Below are 15759 nucleotides of genomic sequence, written 5' to 3'. Positions count from 1 at the left end.
TATATAAATAATTGTGATTTTTAAGTGATAAAAACAGAACTGTAAAATTTTGTTGAGAAGTTACACAGACTGAGCATAGACTAAGTAAAGTTCATATATATAAAAGCCATAAGTTTGTATATTTATTTTCATATCAGATTTGCACTTGATAGACTGAACATTGAATATGATTAAACACCCTTCAACAGGTGCCAGAATAAAGAAACTGACATATATACTTAACAAAGTAAGAAGAATCTACATAAAAAGAGTAAGTTATGTGTTTTGCAATATAGTACAATTTGGGATGATTAAAGTATTCTAAGTAAAATAAGTCAGGAAGTTAGAGACAATTGAGTGATTTCAACTAATGTTTTGTATAAACAATCAACCAATGAACTGTAAAAATTCACTGGGCATCTAAACATAAGGTTGTAAATATGATGTGTTTATACATATAGACATATGAAAGTATACTCCTAAAATTATATAGCATTTAAAACAAAGTAAATAAAAGTAATACAATTAAAAAAAACTGGGCTGGCTAGATGGCTCAAATAACTAGACATCTGCTTTGCAAAGAGGAGTTCTCACCTAATATATACCCCTAAGCACAAAATATTAAGAGTCCTTGATCACTGCTGGATGAGTCTACAATAAATAAACAAAAAGAAAGATAGTCCTTTATATTACATGTAAATTAAAATATAATAAACAAAATTATTTCTATGTCTATCAAGTGGAAAAATTAAAAGAATAGATTTATATTTTAAAAGTTGTAAGCTGCGAAGGTTACAAAAAAGGAAGTAGAAATATCTATCTTTTTTTATATTTTAATGTATCCACATTTTCTCTCTAAATTTATCTTTTTTGATTTTGATTTTTGATTCTCTCTAAATTTATCTTTTTTGATTTTGATTTTTGATATTTTAACGTATCCACATTTTCTCTCTAAATTCCTTATCAAGGAGGATATTTAGATATTTAGATGGCTAATAATAATTGGGTCTTCTGGGGCCGGAGAGATAGCATAGAGGTAGTGTGTATGCCTTGCATTCAGAAGGACGGTGGTTGGAATCCCGGCATCCCACTTGGTCCCCCAAGCCTGCCAGGAGTGATTTCTGAGCATAGAGCCAGGAGTAACTATGATCTTCATTTACTGAGCACAGTGGTCTTCTTGCAGTATGCTGGGTCTCACCTCTTCCAATGGCAGGTTGGGCTGCTCCAATTTACCACTCAGTGCTAAAATTAGATTTTAACAGTAGCATATTTCTGTTTTAAAACAAATTATCACCTATGTAAAATGCAAAGATAATTAACATAAACTATAATACCTCTTGCAGTTGATACTCTATTGTAAGCACTTTGCAAAGTTAAAATAAAAATTTCCATCTATCTAAATAACAGTGAGCCTGTGGATTTTGGAATAAAATGGCAATGCTATTTATATTAGCTTTCCCACAAATGAAACACTAAAATATATATTAGTAATAAAATATTTACAAATCTGGGCTGGAGAGATAGCATGGAGGTAGGGCTTTTGCCTTGCATGTAGAAGGACAGTGGTTTGAATCCCGGCATCCCATATGGTCCCCTGAGCCTGCCAGGAGCGATTTCTGAGCATAGAGCCAATAATAACCCCTGAGTGCTGCCAGGTGTGACCAAAACAAACAAACAAAAAATGATCAAATCAATATTCAGAAAATTGCAAAATATTGATGCATAAAATCTAAAACTAAGTAGAAAAATCATCAATGTTTATGTCTATGAAAAGTCTATAGTTTCAGAATATCATTTCTTTCTAAATTAAAATATAAATAAATTTAGATCACAATCAAAATCCCAGCAAAAATTTTTATGTATTTTTACAAACAGATTTAAAATTTAAATAAATGCTAATAAAAATAAATTAGGCAAAGATACTGATGGAGAATAATACATAACAGAGGCTGTTTAATATACTATCTAATAGTTTTACTAATCAATAAGTGATCTTTTATTGAAAGAATAGACTTATAGAACAATACAATATAATAAAATAATAAATTTTAGAACAATCCGCTATAAACCATCAAACTTATTTTTGTGAATAGAACAAAAATGCTAAAAAAAAAAGACACTTTTATCTACTTAAAAAACCTCATCTAGTAAAAAATTATAGTTTTTACAAAATCAGCCCAAAATTGTTCATATACTAATAATGTAAGACATAAAATTTAAAACATGAAGACAATTTAGGAACAAAACTATGTGATGCATATAATGTTGCCTTTTAGATACAATGCCAAAAACATGATTTATAACAGAAAATTTAAATATCTGAAATTGTAATTTAGACTAGACCTGAATATAATTGCCTGTTTAAAAATGTTTGAATAAGATACAACTGACAAATACTATTACTTAAAATATACTAAGAAATAAAAAAATTAAGAGCAAAAGATTTCAATTGTTTTTAAATAGGCCAAAATCTTTAATTACTTCCTTTCCAAAGAAGGTATATGGAAATATAGAGCACAAATAAAAATATTCTCTCTTGGAGCCAGAATGATAGTACAGTAGTAGGGTGTTTGCCTTGCAGGCAGCCAACCCAGAACTGGTTTTATCCCTGGCATCCCATATGAGCCCCTGAGCCTGCTAGGAGCAATTTCTGAGCACAGAACTAGGAGTAACCCCTGAACACCGCTGGGTGTGACCCAAGTAAATTTAAAAAAATTATTTCTTTAATAGGTCTTCAAGTAAATGGAACTAAAAAAACTATACACTAAACTAGAGAAAATACTCAGCGAAACATTAAGTGCATGTCATTAAGTTAAGTAAATTGATTTTAAATGGATACATATTGTATGTTTGTACCTATGTAACATTCTAGGAAAATGAATACATAAAAGTGGTTTAGGGACTGGAGAGATGAATAGCAAGTATGTATATATAACAAGTATGTACACTTGTCTTGCTTATAGCTAGTCCAGGATTGATCCTAAGAACCCACATAGTACCTCCAATCACTGCCAGGAATGATTCCTGAGTGCAGAGCCAGGAGTAATCCTTGAGCATCATTGGGTGTAGCCAAAAATAAACAAACAAGGTCTAACTTTGTGATTGGGGTATATTTTAAATAAGTAGAGAACAGAAGATTTCAGGACAGTGAAAATACTATGTATTATATTAAATTTCGATATAGGGGCCGGAGAGATAGCACAGCAGTACCGTGTTTGCCTTGAACACAGCAGATTTAGTACATACTGTGATTCAAATCCTAGCATCCCATGTGGTCCCCCATGCCTGCCAGGAGCAATTTATGAGCAGAGTCAGGAATAATCCTAGAGAGCCACTGGATGTGACTCCAAAACCAATAAATAAAAAAATTAATTAAATAAAAATAAATGAATGAATAAGTAAATTTCTGATATATAACAAACATTTATCTAAACCCAGCAAATGCACAACACTGAACTGTAAACTATAAAATTTGGGTAAATATAATTTGTCAAAGCTGGCTTATCTTCAATGAAAAGTGACTATTATTGATGTTGATTATGGTAAATTCTTTACATGCTTAAGGTATAAGGTATATGGGGAATATCTTTAATCAATTTTGTATAAAACCTAGCAATTCTCTAAATATATCTTAAAATATGTCAAACATTTCTGGTTATTATCAACTTTTCCTAAAGTAAATATGTCCTGATATATTTCAAAGTGAAATAAGATACTCTTTCATTTTCTTCATGTCCTATTCTTTTTGAGAATAATGAAGTGGGTAAAAACTGAACATCATAGTATTTGTCTGTGTTTCAAATATGCCAAAAGACAAATGAATAATATCTTGGTTTGTTGCATAGCAAGACAATATTCCAAAGAAGCCAGAAGAGCGTAGAAAAGCTGTCAATGTTCATATGCTGAATAAGTAAATATTTTAGACTTAAGTCAACTGTAATTTAGCCAAATATTTATCAATTGATAAATAGACACATTTTTGACATTGTTTAGAGAAAAGTTAGATTTGTTTGCATTAAGTGAGAAAATATAAAGATGGTCTCTTATTTATTACCCAGTTTCTCCTGACAGTAATATGCTGATTGCTTAAATTGCAAAAATTGTCACATTTTCAGAGCACCTGGTTCACAAACATCTCTGATTTTGCCTTTTATAGTCAACACACTTCTTGTTCCCACTCTCTTCTGAACTCTAGACAATAATCATCTACCTTTTATGGTTTTATTATCAGTACAAATTTAATGGAATTATATACTATGTAATCTTTGGAGATAAAGGTTTTTTTATTCAGTGTGTTTATCTAGAGATTCATCTAAGTTGTTGAATTTATCAGTAGTTAATCTCATTTTAGTTGAGTAATGTTCTATGGTGAATGTGCCATAATTAAAATGTACATCTGTTAAGGGAACCTTTTACTGTTTTAATTAAAGCTTCTACAAACACGTATGCACAAGCATTTTTCTTTGCACACATAAAGCATAACTTGTTTGTAATGAAAAGTTAAAGAATAAAAATGCACTGACATGTTAATGGAAGTTTTATGTTTTTAAAAAACTGTTCCCTAGAATGACTACAATTTTTTTTATTTTTATTTTGACCAAAATGGATTACAAATCTTTCACAGTAATATTTTAGGTACATAGCGACATTGAATCAGGGGCATTTCCACCATCAATGTTGTCCTTCCTCCACCCCTGTTCCCAGCATGCATCCCATATCTCCCTCCTTTACAACCTGGGCTGCTAGTATATGTGATCCCCTCTATGTCTAGAATGTTGTAGATTGGGTATCAATTCTGTTGTCGTTGACTTTGGATTTGGTGTTTAAGTGATCATTTTTTATTTCTACTTAATGTTCATATGAATATTTGTCTTGGAACCCTCCATTATTTTCCCCTCAATTTGTGAGGTGGAACAAGATGGTTCAATTTATGTGGTTCTGTCTGAAGAAAAGAAAAAAATAAATAAAATAAAATGGGGCAAAAAATCAAACAAGCAAAAAATGGGAGGAGTCCTTCTAGAGGCTATAAATATCAATTTAGAGAAGGTAGAAAAATGAAGAAAAGGGGCCCGCGAGGTGGCGCTAGAGGTAAGGTGTCCGCCTTGCAAGCGCTATCCAAGGAAGGACAGCGGTTCCATCCCCAGCGTCCCATATAGACCTCCCAAGCCAGGGGCAATTTCTGATCACTTATCCAGGAGTAACCCCTGAGCATCAAATGGGTGTGGCCAGAAAAAAAAAGAAAGAAAAAAGAAAAAAAGAAAAATGAAGAAAAACAACATAATAATACTAAACTAATTTAAAAAATCAAACAAAAACTGGAAAAGCACCACAGCAAGAAAGACAACAACCAAACAATAACCATGTTCCTGAAATAGAAACAAAACAAAGCACAAAAAAAAAAAAAAAAAAAAAAAAACACGGTAAAATGTAGCACCATTTCTTCCTGCAAAGGCATACTAAATAGGGGAAATTTAAAAAAATAAGCTCTTCTCTACTAGGGATAAGAACTCACACTTTTTTTTTTTTTTTACAATACAGGGACACCTTCTACCCTAAGCATTTGTCATGTGACCCAATTTAGACTCTATGGAGATTATACGAGCCGACCAACCTTAATCCCTGATTCCAGACATAGAAATGACACAGCTCTCCACAACAGCCCCAGGAATCAAAACCCCCTCTGGGACAAATCCTTAATACTGCTCCAATGCCAACATGATCCAGTTCTGATAATAATATCCTAACAATGAGATAATGGCAACATCGGGACCTAAGAGCAGGATATCCTTACCTCACCACCTAACGATAAGACAAAATCAAACGACTTGTCATCTTATGATCTGTGCAAAAAACCTAATTCGCTATCTACAGATGACTGACTATGACAACCATGAATGGGCAGAACATATCCTGGGCTACAATAAAGAAGCCCTCGTCCAGAGTTTCAACCTACAATCTGTACAACAACCAAGATTTCTAACTCCAGAGATATGAACTGAGACAACTGTAACTTGAAACAGGGTCTCCTGGAAGCATAACGAAAGATGCCATTCCATGCTCCATCTTAGGTTCAGCACAAGGACCAAAAACCTCCAACCATGGAACGAACACTGATTAAAACGACAATGAAGGAGCTGAACTTCTAGAACCGTACTAAAAAAAAAAAAAAAAAGACTTCTTCATAACCTCTTCACAAACTCCATTCCTTGACCTGTGTAGATACCAAGATCTCTAGATACAGAGGTCTGATTGCATCATTCATGACTGAGCAGATGTCTCCCATACACCCTCAGAAAGATCTAGGGGGAGAGTAAATTGAACACACATGGAGTCTGTAGTTAATCCATGACAGCATGCTTCAAGGGCAGAGAAACCCCGGTGTTACTTAAGCAAGGGAATTCCCTTTCTAATTTCCCATTATTTACTGTGTCTATGCAAAAGGAAAAACAAACAAACAAAAACTAAAATTTGTGCTGGTTTCTTTTTTTCCCCTTTTCTTGGTTTTGTTATTGTCATGTTTCCTTTCTTCTTTTGTATTCGTTTTAAACTTTTTTTTCAGAATCGTGTTTATTGTGTAGTGCATGTGTCTATTGCTGTAGTGCTCATTGAACTTCTTGTTTGATTTTTCTTTTTGTAATTGATGTGGTGATTCCTCATCCCTTTTTCTTTTTCTTCTCTCAAAACAGATGTTTAGTCCTCAAGAAAGACTCTGTCCACTTTTGGCCTGCGGCATTTTTACCCCCGTTCTAATTTTTTTTTTTTCGTTTTTCTTCTTTCTTTTTTCAACTAAAACCACTTAACTGAACCATCTCGCTCTGGCCCTCAATTGAGAGGGGAAATAACAGAGGATACCAAGTCCAAATAACTGTATGATCATTAAATAGTAATAAAAATGATCAGACTATAATCACCAAACCTCAAAGCCAATGACAACAGAATCGATACCCAATCTACAACAAGCTAGATACAGAGGGGATCGCTTATACTAGCAGCCCGGGGGATAAGGGGGTGGGGTATCGGAGGCATGCTGGGAATGGGGTGGGGAGTGAGGTCAACTTTGGTGGTGGTAATTCCCCTGATTCAATGTTAATATGTACCTAAAATAATACTATGAAAGATATGTAATCCACTTTGATCAAAAATAAAAAAATATTTTAAAAAAAGAAGAAAAATATAGAATTGTTAAAAACTGGTAGAATTGCAGGCAGTAGCCTAATATTGCAAACAGTATCATTGGATTACTGTTTAGACACCTGGAATTTAGAAGTCCATGCTTACTTCCCACAAAGCACTGATAATAATTCAAATTCTAAAGGAAATAAATCACCCCCACACCAACAAATGGGGACAGAGGCCCTGAAAAAATCCTACAACAAGAACTTTGGATGTTACCCAAGGATAATGGTCTCAGAGTAACAGTCTAGGTGAGGAAAGCATAGGAAGGGAGATTCAATAAACCAAACAAAGTTGATGGAAAATTTTAACATTTCATTCAACTGGAAAATAATGGAGATATAATGAATGCTGTGGTGACTCAACAGTTGATTAAAAAAAGCACAAATATTTTAATCAACAAACCCTCTAAGACAAAGCACACAATGTCATCAATAAAGCCTATGAAAATGGATGGACTAGAGTTTCAATCCTGGCATCATAGATGGTTCCTTACCACCACCAAGAATAATTTCATAAATAACAGAGTCAGAAGTAAAAGCTAAGCACTTCTGGGGTGTGGCCTAAAAAGCAAAGCAAAGCAAAACAAAACAAAATAGAAATTTAATAGAAGATAGATTTTTAAAAGTGATTAAAATGTGAGGCATTTTTAATACACAAAAGCAAAAGAAAACCATCTCAAATTATAGAAATTCAAGGAAAGGAAAAGAGACCCAAAGGAAATACACTGTAGAAGGAATAGCAGCTGAGAAATTACCTGGTCTGAAGAGAAAGAATTATGAACTTACCTACACATTTGAAATAATGTCAAGCAAAGTAAATAAAAACAGAACAATACCATAGCAATGTGATCAAAATGGCAAGAATCAAATAATCTATGTGTGAAATATCCTCTTGGATATAGTGCCATCTATATATCTTCTTAAACAGTTGTCTATTTAACTTTACATATTCAAATTCACACAAATCTGGCATTATAAAATGTTCTAAGTGCCAGCTCAGTTCAAATAAGTAAACTAAAGTGATGATTTATAGCTTGTATTTTACACATTTTATAAGTAAATTATCAAATTCAATAATATCCTTCAAATTCCAGCACAATTAAAATTTATAATGACAAGAAGTAGACTTTTCCAGGTGACACAATAGAGATCCATTAAATAACTTTTAAATGTCTGTTGTTCAATTTAAGTGTTCAACCAATCATCCACCTACAAGTAATCAATAACAAATCCAAACTTATTATGTATATTTATATGTTTAAGAAAGTATATTTATAAATGAAAACAAAATAAAGGATACAAAATTAAAGCACTCATTTGCAACTATTGTGAAGAAAGTTAAATATCCTATAATGTTTCTTGTTCAACATTCTGTTTATCTTGAGTGTATTTGTCATACTTGTATCTTACAGAGATAATCATCTTCTATTTAAAAAATGTAGCTCTAAAAGCTAAATATTAAAGCTGGCAGGCATGGGTCTTTTTCAATTATTTTCATCCCTAGAGTTGTGAAAATCAATAATATGCATTAATTGCTGAATAGTTTTAACTATCAAGTGGTGTTATATTGATATATCTAACCAGAAAAAAATTCAATATCTCAGATTTCTTTTGAATGTTAATGCAGATATATTTTTAGTATGGTATTTTATTTCAGGAACTAGCCAGATTTGCTTTTGCAATTTGCTGTTATTTTCTATATTACCTTAAAATTGTTTTTTAAATATATAATTATTGGTTCAAAAGAGAGTACAATGAGTAAGAAATTTACACTGCACATGGCAGAACAGATTTGATTCACAGTACCACACATAATAATCTCCTAAATACTACCATAATTTATCCATTCACACAGAGACAACAGTAAGCCCTGAGCACAGCCAGCACATAAAATCAAAAAATATAAAATATTTTTACAATTCCTTTAATATTGAGAAAAGAAAAAATAAAGATATAATGTATAGAAATTGATATTAACTCTAGAGGACAGTGAGCTGTCAAAGACTATGAGAATATGACCATAAAAGAAAACATTTATAGAAAGTTCTACTCAATCATCCTCTTTAGTCTTCAAATGCCATTTTAGTCAGCAACTGCAGTGTCTCTCAATCAGGAAAAAAATATTGAAACCTTTAGAGTGACCTTTCAAAACACAGAGAAGTGAACCAATAGCTAAACTTTCTTGCTATAAACCACTAATAGATCTATTCAGGTTATGATTGAACTTAAATGCTAAATTACATATATTGTGAACAGTATTAATTGATATGGATATTTTAAATTAAAATTAAATTAAATGACAAGTATATTGTTTAAAGTGAGAGACCACATTTCTAGTATGGATGAGGTTTTAAGTTTAATTTCCAGAACACTGGGATCCCAGAATTGTGGTATTGGGCAGATACTAAATTATTAATTATTAGGCTTGCAACACTAGGGCAAGAATTTTTGAAGAGCAGTGATCTTCAATTTTTAAATAGCTATCTTTTAATTTTAAATATTTTTTTTAATTTTGAAGAGTGAATTTTGAATACTAGTAATCTGTGCAAGTGCTTTTCTTATGCACACAGCTCAGTGTCACTGGGTGTGAATTCTAAAATGGTTTATTAATTTAATGCTGAAATCTTATTTTCTCACAGAGAAACTTTTTATATAAAATTTAATCAAAGATGGAGAATGAAGTGATAGTTTAGTAGGTAGGGGCCTTGCATTATTCATTTCTTACCCAGATTTGATCCCTAGCACCTCATAGGGTTCTATGGGTTTTAAGAAAAATGAAAGACATTCTTGCAATAATACTTTTCAGACACAAAAGAGAGAAGAGCTGGAAGATACAGCTCACCTCATGAAGCTCACCACAAACAGGGATGAGTTTAGTTAGAGAAATAACTATGTTTTGAACTATCCTAATAATGAGAATGTATGAGGGAAATAGAAAGCCTATCTAGAGTACAGGCAGGGGTTGTGTGGGGAGGAGGGAGATGTGGGACATTGGTGATGGGAATGTTGCACTGGTGATGGGTGGTGTTCTTTACATGACTGAAACCCAAACACAAACATGTATGTAATCAAGGTGTTTAAATAATATATATAAAATATACTTATATATAGGTATATTATATATAATTATATATATTATATATTATGTCATATTATAATTATATAATTATAAATATTTTAAATGTATAATGCATTAAACACTCACATAAAATCAGAAATAAAATCCCTGCATTATAAAGAATAATTTAGAAAAAAGAAAAGTTAGAAAAGCTTTACTATCATTAAGTAGGGCACGTTTTCATTAAACTCTCATAAAGATGTGAAAAGTGTAAAATTTTATAATATTAGCAAGTAAAATGAGTGAGTTGGGGAGGCATTGGTGACAGAAAGGTTGCACTGGTGAAAGGGGGGGTGTACTTTTTATGACTGAAACCCAACTACAAACATGTTTGTAATCATGGTGTTTAAATATATTATTATTTAAAATAAATAAATAAATGAAGGTGAAACTATATAAAAAGTTTGCTGGAGCTCATCAAAGTTAGTTGTTTGGTGGCTGGGATATTTAAATCAAATTAAAAAACTAAAAAATAAAAGAAAGTTAAATTAAATTAAAATTTAATTAATTAAATTAAAAACTAAAATAATAAAGAAAGTAAAATTGCTTTCCTCACAGTATTTTTCTCAGTTTCTGGTATGACTTAAGGGAAATTCACAACGTCCGGAGCCTTGGATGTCCTACAAATGAAGAAGGAGGATGTCCTCCTATTCCTTGCCGCAGTCCCCAGCTTAGGTGGCATTAATTTGGTCTTACAGACGCAACAGTGGAAAAGTGATGATATCTATATCATTATTTTGAAGAGAACCTGGAAGAAGCTTTTGCTGGCAGCTCGTGCCTTTGTAGCCACTGAAAACCCAGCTGGTGTTAATGTGATCTCATCCAGGAATACTGGCCAGGGAGCTGTGCTGAAGTTTGCTGCTGCCACCGGAGCCACTCCAATTGCTGGCTGATTCAGGCCCGAAACTTTCATTACCCAAATCCAGGTAGCTTTCCTGAAGCAGAAACTTTTAATGGTTACTGATTTCAGGGCCGACCACCAGCCCCACACAGCCCCTTATGTTAATTTGCCTGCAATTGTTCTGTCTGCATTATGTGGACATTGTCATCCCTTGCAACAACAAGGGAGCTCACTCTGTGGGTCTCATGAGGTAGATGCTGGGCCGAGAAGTTCTGTGAATCTGAGGCACCATTTCCCGGGACCACACATGGCAGGTCATGCCTGATCTCTACTTCCACAGAGATCCCGAGGAGATTGAAAAGGAAGAGCAGGCTGCTGATGAGAAAGCTGTGACCAAGAGGAATTCCAGGGCAAATGGACGCTCCAACCTGAGGTAGCAGACTGGACTGAAGGGGTGCAGGTGCTCTCCATACCAATTCAGCAATACCCTACCCTACCGAAGATTGGAGCTCACAACATGCCACAAAAGACTGGTCTGCAGCTCCCACAGCTCAGGCCACTGAATGGGTAGGAACCACCACTGAATGGTCTTAAGCTGTTCTTTCTAGACTGAAATAGGAATGGAAATCAGGTTGATGAAAAATAAATTTTGTTTTGGTTTGTATTGTTTGTTGTTGTTGTTTTGGTATTTTTGGGTCACACCCGGCAGTGCTCAGGGGTTACTCCTGGCTCTTAAAAAAAAAAAAAAAAAAAAAAAGTGGGACCGGAGTGATAGCAAAGCTGTAGGGCGTTGGCCTACACAGGGCTGACCCAGAACGAACCTGAATTGGATCCCTGGCGTCCCACATGCTCCCCATAGCCAGGAGCGATTTCTGAGCGCATAGCCAGGAGTAACCCCTGAGCGTCACATGGTGTAGCCCAAAACAAAATAAAACAACAATAACAACAACAAGTATCAACTTGCAGAGACATTCCTAATGAATTGACACAATTCCAGAGTAATTTAGTTGGGAACAGAGCAATAGTACATCAAGTAGGTCACTTGCCTTGCATGTAGCCAATCTGATTTATATTCAGGGCACCCCATATGGTATCCTCAACATCATCTGGACTAATCCTTAAGTACAGAGCTGGGCATAAAATTTGAGCATCACTGAATGTAGAAAAATAAAAAGCAAAATAATGTCGTCAAAGAATATATGTAAAAATTCAGAGCAAAATATGCTAGATATGTACTAATGTAACCATCTTTTTACCATGATGGATATATAGAAAATGTGCATCTTAGCCTTCAAATAAATATGAGAGGACATCAAGGGAGTATTTCATAACTACTTTTGGAATCTTTTATTTTTAGTAAGGCATATATTAATAAGACATAAATGTTTTAATTTTAGAATATTAATTTTAAGTGAAATAATTTTAAACTTATAGTAAATTTATAAGACTAATACAGATACCTGCAGTATACCGTAGAACACTAATTCAAATATAATTTGCACGTATTATATCCTTTATTTTTCTACACATACGTATGTAAAAACACATTTTCTAGAAATCATCTACTTTTTTTTTAAATAATATAATTTTTATTTTGATCATAGTGGTTTACATGTTGTTGACAATAATATTTTAGTTAAATATTTACATAACATCTGGGGGATTCCCATCACCAAATTTTCCTCCCTACATCTCCGTTTTTGTCCTATCTCCCGTATCCTCTTCCCTCACCCCCAGGGCTGCTAGAATATGTGGTCCCCTATGTACCTATCCTACTACATAGTAGTTTTGCATTTGATTGGTCTAGGTGCCTCCCTAATTTCCCCCTCTAACTGGGATGCAGGCCTAGCTAGTTAAATTTGCATAGTTTGGTTTGAAGAAGAGAAAAGTAGTAAACTGGGGTAAAAGTCTAATACTCCGAAAGTGGGCAGAGTCCCTCTAGAGGCTCTTATCATCGATTTGAGGGGTGGAGGAAAAAGAAAATGAAACATTCCATCAGTACAAAAAAAAAAACAGAACAAACAAAACAAAACAAACAAACAAACAAACAAACAAAAAAAAAACAAAAAAAACTGCCATGGTCTTGAGATAAGAAACATGACATAGCCCATAAAGAAAGAAAAGAAAAGAAGAGAAATAAATAGATATAATCATCTACTTTTTTTAATAGCAATGATCCAAGACACAAAATTTAGTATTAATATTGAGCTATTATCAATTCACAATCCATAGTCAAAATTTATCCATCTTTATCGGTATTGAGTATTTTTTAAACATATAGAGTTTTGGTAGAATGCTCAGGCATTTGAGTTGTCTAATGTTTTAATAAGTATATGGGATATGCTATTTTTTTCAGGAGTATCATAAGAGAGTTATTATTCAAAATGTTAATTTCGGTAACTTGATTAAAGGTTTTTACTGAGTTTCTTTACTATACAGTTTTTATTTCCCCTTCATTGTTAAGAATTAATGTGTAATGTGATATAAGAATTTCTTTTACATCCAATATTCACTTGATTCCTTGCTAATCAGGACCATAATTGTAAAATGTAACTATCAAACTCCACAATTGTTCAAAATTTTTCTTATCCTACTCTAATTTATAAAATGTAATGATAAATAATAAATAACATGATAAGTGGCAAGTGAAGATTAAACAGGCTATGAACTAGCAGTGGACATAATGAAGTCCAAGCTTTGGGGTAAATAGAATGCCATTTCATACATATGTGAAATATTTTATGCAGTAGTAAGATAAATTATTACTAAAGCACTATTTTAAATTGTGATTCAATGAGATCCAGTGGACATATTTATTCCCAGTAATTCTTGTGCTTTATGAATGTAAGCCAGTTTTATGAATATTACTAAACAATGATGGAAGCAATTTTCTTTCTTATCCTGATGCAGTCACCCTTATGTCTTGTTGGAATTACTCAAAAAAGACTATCATTCTAAGGTAGATCTAAAGTACAGTGTAATTTTTCTGGCAATCAAATTATATCCTTTCTTTTTATTGCTAAGCCAAATCTATAATTTGGAGAGAAAGGGGCAATTTAAATATTTATTAAGTATTTACTTTCTTTAAAATATCAAAGTAATTTTCCCCCTGGCTATTCCATGTTTCTTTAAAGATTGAGTGGTTTGTAAAGGAAGCATTTACTGTGGAAAAAAAAAAAGGTTCCTTTTTATATAAAAGTAACATAAAAATGACATCACACTTCAAAGTGCTGCAGACATCTTGCGTCCCAGCATCTCTAGTGGGGAGCAATCTTTCACGAGAGAAAAATCGGGTAACACGAGCGGCCGAATATGAAATATGAAATAATGAAACCACACAGAGTATCTAGGGTCAACACATCTTCTGGCAGAGTGCGACAAGTTTAATTTTTTGAGCAGGGGAATTTATAGGGGTAAAATTAGCCAGAGGTAAAGAATAATTATAATTACAAAGCATAGTACAACAGTAACAATTCCTAAACTATGGTGTGACTGTAAAAATTCTAGGTACAAACGAGAAGGTCACAACTCAAGGTAACTCTTTGCAAACTTTAAATGCAAAATTAGGATTAGGAGGGAGTAGAAAATATCTAGGAACTTGATCTTTATTAGACTGGACTCTATTGTTTTAGAGGTTAAGTGAAGAGAGGAGCCAAATCCCCAGAAATGAGCTTCCCTTTTTCTAAAGGAGGGTCAATAGTCAAGATCTGCATTCTGGTTATGCCCTTGATTACCAGAAACTGCAGCTGCAAAGGACATATTTGAAAAAGAGAGAAACATTGTCTTTGCTTTTAGGGCTGGCTATATTCAGAAAGGGGAGTTCTCAAATAAACTTTGGTGCTAGAATTTCTGAGCCAAATTATTTGATAGAGGCCAATATTTTGCTTGATATATACAAAGGAGAGATAGTCAAATACTGGCTGCCATCTCTGGAAATTTGTCAACCATTCACGCAGGGGAAAAAGGCATCCACAGCGGGCCTTTTGAGGAACCCCATGGGAGTTAAATTAGTTCTACCCACCAGGAAAATCTGAGGATACATCTGGTGGGCTGAGCCCCCCTAAAAGCTTAGGTATGCCCTGGCACAAAGAAATATACCTTCTTCGCAACAATGTTTAAATTATCTTTGATCAATGTCCCAAAAAGTGATTTTACACACCCACCCACCTCACAAATGTATAAAATTATCCCTAGAAGGAAATTTCAATGAATTAAATATTTTATTTATTTATTTATTTATTTATTTATTTATTTATTTATTTATTTATATTGTTGAAGGACTACTCCCAGAGGTAAACTCAGAACTTACTCCTGGCTCTGTACTTCAGAAACCACTCCTGGCTCTGTACTTAGAAACCACTCCTGGTATGGCTCATGGACCATAAGCATACCAGGGATCAATTTCAGGTGTCCAAGTAAGTGCAAGACACACTCCCTACTTGCTGGACTATGGATGAGCCCCAATTCTATAATATTAAAGATCATAAACTAAGGTCATTTAAGATGTATTGAAATCTCATAGGATGTAAACACAGATTCTCGGTTTCCCATAAATAAATAGACCAAATAGATAAATAAAATGTTCTATATATTCACAACAGTTAATCATAGATACTGTTTCAGTTCTTTCAAATAAATATTTTGAG

The 15759-nt window shown here is 33.4% G+C and overlaps 1 pseudogene; it reads left to right on the top strand.

The window, feature by feature from the left end:
* The first annotated feature begins 10880 nt into the window (after nt 1-10880).
* LOC126008885 (40S ribosomal protein SA-like) lies at nt 10881-11707 on the top strand (annotated as a pseudogene).
* Nucleotides 11708-15759: the final 4052 nt, after the last annotated feature.

This window comes from Suncus etruscus, chromosome 5 (genome assembly GCF_024139225.1).
Source record: "Suncus etruscus isolate mSunEtr1 chromosome 5, mSunEtr1.pri.cur, whole genome shotgun sequence".
Classification (NCBI taxonomy): Eukaryota; Metazoa; Chordata; class Mammalia; order Eulipotyphla; family Soricidae; genus Suncus; species Suncus etruscus.
The sequence above is the reverse complement of the archived record's forward strand: the minus strand, read 5'-3'. Positions and strand labels throughout refer to the sequence as shown.